At 41.8% G+C, this 8,672-nt stretch overlaps 1 long non-coding RNA gene across 2 annotated transcripts in view; it reads right to left on the minus strand.

The window, feature by feature from the left end:
• The window catches only part of LOC116098691, a 63,161-nt gene that overhangs the window by 23,953 nt on the left and 30,536 nt on the right, over positions 1-8,672 (minus strand). The window contains exons 1-4 of one of the 2 annotated variants that reach the window (XR_004121909.1): positions 7,881-7,973; positions 7,462-7,650; positions 4,434-4,537; positions 2,476-2,577 (exon numbers count right to left, since the gene is read on the minus strand). This is a non-coding gene — a long non-coding RNA (uncharacterized LOC116098691). Of the gene's footprint in view, positions 1-2,475; positions 2,578-4,433; positions 4,538-7,461; positions 7,651-7,880; positions 7,974-8,672 lie in introns of those variants that run through there. The other variant, XR_004121908.1, reaches the window with a different exon arrangement.

Consider the following 8,672-nt stretch of genomic DNA (forward strand, 5'->3'; position numbering starts at 1 on the left):
TCAGAAATCCGCCTGCCTCTGCCTCCCAAGTGCTGGGATTAAAGGCGTATGCCACCACTGCCCAGCTAGAATCTTTCTTAAGAGCAAAGATCCCACTCATGAGGGCTCCACTCTCATGGCTTAATCGCTTTCCCGTGGACCCAGCCCCTTAATATCATCTGTATTGATTTGGATGAGAAATGTCTCCTTAGGCTCGTATACTTGAATCAAGTTGACGGTGCTGTTGGGAGAGGTTATGGAGCCTGATGAGGAGTAGGAAGGTAGGCTGTGAGGGGTTATAGCCTCACCCCATTCATTGTTCCCTTCCCTTCCTTTCTGGATGTGGATGATGAAATGTGAGCAGCCAGCTTTCTGCTCCTATGTCCATGCTGGGCTGTCCCGTGCCATGTCTCCCTCTCTAGCTTTCTGGAACCAAATGTCCAAAATGTCTTCACCTTTTCCACTCCTCCCACATACCTTTTGGTCATGATATATATTTTTTTTTTCACAGCAACAGAAAAGTAACCCCGGTATCGCTTGGCTGGGGGAAATGGGGAAGGGTGGGGATAGCATATCAATGGTAAGGTTTGGAGGGGGGAGATGTTAATCAGCTCATACCAATCTTGATTATTGATAAGGATCAATTGGGAGGTTTAATGGGAATGCCATGTTCCGTGACTAGGTAGTCAGGCTCAATCATAAGTAACATTCGAACCAGACTGGCTCATGTAAACTGAGGTTGGAAGCTGAGTGAGGAAGCTTGCTTTGGAGGAGAAGAGCCAGGTGATAGCTTTACTGTGAGCAACAGATATAAGGAGGGGAAGGTAGACAGAGTTCAGCCTCTGTGCAGGTCACCCTTGAGTCAGTCTGATGTAGCTACTCAGCTATAGAGGAGGAGCCAGGAGGAAGCCAGGAGGAGCCAGGAGACTCATACCACAGAGAAGAAAACTCTGGAAGCCTTTCTCCCAATATTTCCCTTTCCCCTTTATTTCCTGAGTATTACTTTGAAGCCACTTTGCTCATGGAAGCCACAGGTGCCAAGGCAGCTTGAGGGTACAAAAGGTTGGGAGCAAGGTATGTGGGAGGGGTGGAAAAGGTTATGTTGGGTCATTGGTTAAGAAAAGCATAGACAACTTGAATCTAAGAAAGAGGAATCCAAGTTCAGAGGCAGAGCTTAGACGTCTGAGGGGAGGAGGAGCTCTCAGAGACTTACTCTAAATAGGAGTTGAAATTCCTAGTCGTGGAAGTGGGGAGACTGGACCACAGGTTTCTGATGGATTTGGATCTGACTTGGGAGCTCTGGAGCCTGCATCTCCTGGAGATGGCTCTCATTTGTGGCATGGGGTTACACACACTCTGCTCCAGCTCCCCATCTTTAAAACATAAGCCTATTTTGTGATTATAAAGCTCACACATGCTCAACATGAAAAATTCAGAAATCCAGGGTATATAAAGAAGAAAACAAAAATAACTTACAATGTCACCACAAGGAGAAGCTAATGTTCACATATATTTCTAGTCAGTCTTTCTCTTATGCATACGATTATATAGATAAGGTGGTTCTGTCTATGTAGTTTAATTTTGCATGCTGATTTTTCACTTACATGATAATATAATCATTTTTACATGTTATTAAGAGCTCTCTGTAATTAAGCATCATTTAAAATGACATTTCCCCCTGTTTTTAAGCACATCTGGATTAATTTCTACCAATGAAGATCCCTAGAGAGACCTTCTTTTGGGTTGGTGAATAGGTGGTCCCCAAAGGTGAGGTCTTTCCAGAGGCCCCTGCATGATAACCATAGTTCAGGACTTCCTCTCTCAAGGCTTTCTCTAATAACTAACTACTGAGACCAGGGAGGACCAGAGGATGACACCCACCACCTTTTCCGTGAAAAGCAAAGAAGTCTAAGCCTGTACATGTTTGAAGCCCCTGAGTTCACCTCCAACCCTGGGGGAAGAATGATAACGCCTTTCCTATCTGCCACGTCTCTGTATGATACTTAAAAGAACCACCATGTTAGTCCAGAAGGTCACCATAACAAAACTCCATAGACTAAGTTGTTCAAATAACAGAAATTCTTCATGGTTCTCCAAGCTACCAGTCTAACACCAATGTGTCCGCGAGTTTGGTTTCTGCTTGAGCTTTTTCCTTAGGCCACATAACTGCCTTCTTGCTGAATCTCCACATGGTCTCTCCTAGTTTTTTGTTTGTTTGGGGGTGCTGGGAATCCAACCTAGGTCCCTGCACATGGTAGGGAAGTTCTCTACCATTGAGTTCAGCTGTGGTCCTGAATAGCCTCATGTTGAGTAAGACCCCACACTGAAGGAGTCATTTTAACTTAACTATTTCTTAAAAGACTTTATCTCCAGATGTTGTTTTTTGAGGTACTGGGGGTTAGGACCTCATCATGCATTAGCTTGGTGTTACATAATTCAGCCCTTAGCTACCATAGTTCCTTTACACAGCCATGATATGTGCTGGTAAAAACTCACCTCCCAGAAATCAGTGGCGGCAAGGCTGGAGTCACCAGTGTCATCAGGAATCTGTATTTTCCCAGCATCCAACAGATCATCAGCTGCACAGGCACCAATTTCCTGAAAGACAGACACCTCCCTCAGTCCTCAGGGAAATTCATGGAATCACTCTGTGACTGTGGCCCAGGAGATCAAGAAGAACTGCGGAGGTCTAAGGAAGTCATCTAAACTACATTCTCTTGAGAGCCAGACTTCTGAAAGAACGCCTTTATTTGCATTTTTATATATCTGTATCTAGAGTCTAGTGTTCATGTTATATGTGGTAATTCATTACACTGTACTTTCAATTGCCTCGCATAAGCACTTTTTTTTTCTTCCTATCTGAAAGGGCATTTTAAAATTTAAAAGCGAAGCCTCTTCAGGCCTTATTCCCCACCAAGTTCTAAAACTGGCGAAGACGACTTCAGTAGGTTGTATCACCTTTCTCAAAATATTCCAAGTTTCTTCCTTGTTGGAAGATGGTACCAGCTACCATGCTGCCATTAGCCGATGCAATGCAGGTCATCCATGTGGGGCAGCTTTACGCCATCTTTCCTTTCCCTCGCTATGGTTTAGATAGCAGCTGCTCCCTCAGTGCAGGCCTCAGAGTGAAGCCAAACTGGAGCAGCATCACAGCAGACTTCTGATGGGGAAGAGGCATGAGTGACTTGTCAGCTGCTGGTGTAAGCCACTGAGGTTCTCAGGGTCACTTGTTCCTGGAGCAGGACAATAATTTCCCTGATGGCTATGCCACTGTAACATACCAGTTCTTTCACAAAAGGCAGTGAAAGGTAGATCTCGGAGACTCTCCCTGACTTTTAATGAGAGCTGCCGTGGAAGGTTAAGCCCCGGTGCAGATGATGACCAGTAGGGAGATGTCGCTTGTCATCTGCATGACCTGCTTCCGCTCACCTCTGTGCTCCTCACCTGTTTCACAAGCCTGCTTCACTGACCTCATAGCCTTGCTGTTCTAATCCAACAAGGAGGGTCAAACATCAAGTGCCTATTGTATTTGTACTCAAAGGGCATTCGCTAAACTATTGAACAAATGGATAAAAAGTTACTACGTTATTATCAACAGATAAAAGATCTGCCCATTCTCTCTTTTACTTAAGAGGAAGCATTGTTATTTGGTATTTTTCTCTCTTTTCCTTCTTCATTGTTTTCTTTATAACATAGATAACCCCAATAATAATTACAGCTATTAGTCTAGGATGTAACTCAATGGGAGAGAATATTTTTAGGTACATTATATCATATATTCAATTCCCAGACCCCAAGTTTCCTAAAAGAAAGGAAAAAATGTAATAACTGTAGCTATTATTTATCAATCTTCATTTAAAGAGGAACCAAAATCCTAGGAGCCTTGAATGCAAAGCTTGTCCACTCCTGAAGAAGGGACTCAATCATTTATTTCCAGTGAAAATAGCTCATTTCAGGTGATCATGATCGTCATGTGGATCATCTTAATTATAGGTTAATGGTAGCTGTAGGTGTCATTACAAAATCATTATTCATGTTTATCGAATGTCTGTAATGAGCTGTGTTTTTGCACTCACTGTTATTTATAGGTTAAGTGCAATTATTATTATGACATTTGGTCACTAGAAAATAAAGATTTAGAGAGATTCAGGGAAGCTCGGTGATTAGCCACCTTCTATTCATGCAGTATACAGTACATATTATCGAATGCTTCCTGTATGTCAGGCAGTGTCACTGACATAAGTGGCAGCTACAACAACTCAGGTAATGGCCCTGTTCTCACAGAGCTTATATTCTAGTGAGAAAGGAAAAACAAGGAACAGTGAACGAAGAGACAAGATGATTTCAGGAAGTGACTAATGCTCTAAGAAAAATAAAACAGGGTGACAGATAATTGTATAAGTTACTTTTCTATTGTTGTGAAAAAAAAACCCACCATGACCAAAGCAACTTACAAAAGAAACAATTTAATTGAGCTTTATGATTTCAAGGGGGAGTCCACGATGGCTCAGCAAAGGCAGGCTGGCAGGTATAGCAAGCTGAGACCTCACATCTTGATCTGTAAATAGGAGGCAGACAATGGATGAGGGATGAGGGAGACATAAATAACACAAAGCCAACTGTGATGGTTTGAACAAAAATGACCCTGTAGACTCAGATATTTGAATACTTGGTCCCCTAGATTGGTGGCACTGCTTGGGTGGGTTTAGGAGGTGAGGCCTTTCTGGAAGACGTATGTCACTGGAGCAGGGGCAAAGTGGGATGCTGAGATTTCAAGGCCACAAGCCATTCCTGGTTTGTGCCCTTTGCTTTCTGCAAGTAGGTGAAGATAGGCCCTCTTAGCTGTTACTGCATCCATGTTTGACACCTGCCGCCATGACTCCATGTCATAGGATTCTTAGCCCTTTGGAACTGTAAGCCCAAGGAAACTGTCTTTTATAAGTTGCCTTGGCTGTGGAGTTTTATCACAGCAATAGAAAAGTAGCTCACACAGTAAAGTGCATCTACTTAGTGAAACAGCAAATGCCAAGGTCTTAAGGGGAAGGACCTTGATATATTCACAACAGTAACTGAGCTAGAATGCAAAACTGGGTTATCTGGGGTTTACTTCCTTTAGAGTTATCAAGGTATGTATTTTACATACTGTAAAGGCTATCTATTTAAATATAAGCTTAGTGTTTTAAAAGTATTGTCACTGATGTATACGTTCAGTGCAACTTCTCAATCCAAGAATATTTCTGGTAGCCCTGAAAAGTCTTGGTTTCATAGATGTCACCCCTCACTGCCGATCCCTACCCTCGGGAAACCACTAATCTACTTTCTGTCTCTCTGCATTTGCACATTATGAATAGGTTACACGAATGGATCCTGATGTGTGATCTGTTGTGGCTACTTTCTTTCATCTAGCATAGTATTCTCATGGTTTGCCCACATGACGCACTCATCAGTATGAGTCTTTATATGGCTATAACAGCATTTGTTTATCTATTCTTCAATTTGTAAACATGGGAGGGGTTCACTTTTTGTCCATTACACATAATGCTATTATGAGGATTTATGTACAAGTGTTTGTTTGGATAAACATTTTCATTTCTCTTGGTATACATGTTTCTAGGGAAGAATCGCCCAGTGGCTGTGTTGGTCAGTATTTTGAGGAACTGCCATGTAGTTTTCCAAACTCAATGTTCTGTTTTATGTCCTCAGTAGCATTATAAGATGACGATTTCTTTATATCCTCACTAACAGTGGGTATTGTCATGGGCATTTTTGTGGATGTGAACATTGTCTCTGCGTTTTGACTTGTGTTTTCCTAATGAATAATGGTGCTGAGCAACTGTCTGCATGCATAAGGGCCACTTGTACCTATTTTTCTGATAAATATTCATTCAGATTTCGTGTTGATGATTTAACTGGATTTTTATAAGAGTTTTGATAGGTTTCATGTGTTCGGGATATAAGGCCCTTGTCAGGTGTCTGGGAAGCTTGTCCTCCATTCCATAATTTGCCCTTTTCTTTTTACCTCCTCCTCCTTCTTCTTTGAGTTTCAAAGCAACAATAAAATAATTTAGTTATACTACTACTAGGCTAGTGAACTTATACACAGCATTATTGAAGTGCTATGCGTTAATACAAAAGGAAATGTTTTGTGTTGTTTTTTTTTTAATTTACTTTATATCGCGAGTGCATCTTCCCTTCCCTCTTCTCTCCCCAGTCCCTCACTCTCACCCCTCCTCCCTGCCTCCTCCAGTCAGTCTTCCCTTTCTCCTCAGAAAAGGGGGGGGTCCTCTCATGGATATCAACCTGCCCTTTTATTTTCTTGATGGTGTCCTTTGAAACACAAAAGTGTTTATTATTATTATTATTATTAATATGTGGGAGTACACCATGGTGCACATGACCAGAGGACAACTCTTGGGAGTGAGTTTTCTTTGTCCACTGTGGTTTCTGAAGACTGAAGTAAGGTCAACTGAGCTGTCTCCAGTGAGACATGAAGCAGAAAAGCTTTTACGTTTAAAACCCAACTGGTCTTAATTTTGACACTTTTCTTTTGGTGATATAGCTTAGAGTCCCTTGCACTTGTTTCCTCGAGGGAGATATTCATTTATCTGGGCGTGGATTGAAGTCAGGCTGTCCCACATCCTAGACACAAGTTCTACCACTGAGATAGATCTCCATTCCAAATCAGCCAGGCTACACAGTAAGACAATGTATTTAAAAAAAACAAAAACAAAAAAAAAACGAAAACAAAAAACAAAACAGAAAGAGGACTGGAGAGATGGCTCAGTGGTTAAGAACACTGACTGTTCTTCCAGAGGTCATGAGTTCAAATCCCAGCAACCACATGGTGGCTCACAACCATCTTTAATGAGATCTTCTGGTGTGTCTGAAAATAGCTACAGTGTACTTACATATAACAAATAAATCTTAAAAAAAAATAAAAGAAAAAGAAAAAAGAAATGTAGTTTTAATTCTTACATTTAGGTCAGTGATTTGTTTTGGCTTAGTATTTTATTAATCACTAAAGTAGAATACAAAATAATGTGTTTCATTGTGGCATCTCCATACATACACTAGACTCCATATAGTATTTTGAGGGAGGAGCATGGTGCTGAAAAGAGTCAACTTTACTCTTTTGCATGTAGATATTCAGCTGGCCCAGCACCATTTGTTGAATAAGGTATTTTCTACGGGGGCCTATGCCACAAATCCTGTAATCCCAGCTAATTGGAAGGGTGAGGCTGGAGAACTCCAAATTCAAGGCCAGCCCAGGCTACAGAATGAGTTCAAGGTTAGCACCGATAGTTTAGTGAGGCCTCCATGTCCAAATAAAATGTGGGAACTGAGGGACAAGGATGTAGCTCAGTGGTAGAGGGCTTACTCGGCACATATGAGGCTCAAACCCCAGCACCAAAGCCAAACAACAAACAAACAAACAAACAAACAAACAAACGTATTTCTCTCCTATTAAGTTTGTTTTGGTACCTTATCTGAAATTGACTGTAATGTGAGGTTTATCCTGATATCATCAATTCTTTGCTAGTCTCCGTAGGACGATCACTGTAGGTTTTGAACCTAGGAAATACTGGTCTTTCACCTTCGATCTTTTTCAAGGTTGTGTTACCTCTTCTGGGCTGACTTCCCATATGACTTTTATAACCAGCCAGTCAATGTCTGCAAAAGAAAAGATGGTGAGATTTTGATCGGAACTGCACTGGATGTCATCGCTAACTTATAAAAACACAATCGATTTTACGCACTTATTTTGTACCTTAACACACTTCTAAACCTGATTTGTTCTTAATTATGATTCGTTACTGCTCCCTCCCCCCGAGGCACTGTGTTAGATACTAAAGAAAAAAACAAAGATGTTCTAAGATGCTTATGACATAGGTTAAACTTACTGGGTAAACAGGAGCCATGTTAGGAGCAAACAAGGAAGTTGGTAACTGCCAGATGAGTGCTACAGGAAGTTGGAATCCTAAAAAGCTTCAGGGCTGGAGAAGTCTGGAGGGGGAGGGGGAGTCGGAGGCTTGCAGCTGCCTGTGCGCCTTCTTTCTTGCCGGCCCGCTCTACTTTCACCTACCTAGTTTCTTTGAAAACACTGGTAGAACATAACCAGAGATGGCCGCCGTTTCTCAAACCTGGCTGATCATCAGAATTTCTTGGAAAGCCCTTTAAAATCTAGATCCCAGTTTTCTGATGCAGAGATGCTGTATCATGCTCCCAGGTGCTAGGTCACAGAAGGACAACTGCATTAGCATTTTGATCTCATTTTCTGCCGGAGTTGGGAATTTCTGGGTATGGTTATAATTATATCCACATGTGCCTCGGCGTCGATCCTCACCCGACTGTACCTTTGATTCTTTTCAGGATACTCTCACGTCCAGAAGGTCACAAGGATGCACCTGGAGGGCATTGTGAGTGAACCTGTATGGCTTCTCCAGTATTGAGAGCCATGTCAGTTGCACACATTTCTAACAGGGTTGGTTAGTGCAAATGTTTATGGAAATGACCACTATGTAGAACAGATGCTTATTTTTCATAAGTAAGACATTTGTGGACTGTATAAGGACCTTGTGCTATGCTGGCCACGTTCCTCCAAATCACTTGTAAGGTATATATCCATTATCTAGGATTTGTGGGTGTTTTTTTGTTTGTTTGTTTGGACAGAAATCTGCCTGCCTCTGCCTCCC

Source organism: Mastomys coucha, unplaced genomic scaffold, assembly GCF_008632895.1.
Source record: "Mastomys coucha isolate ucsf_1 unplaced genomic scaffold, UCSF_Mcou_1 pScaffold20, whole genome shotgun sequence".
In the NCBI taxonomy this organism is placed as follows: Eukaryota; Metazoa; Chordata; class Mammalia; order Rodentia; family Muridae; genus Mastomys; species Mastomys coucha.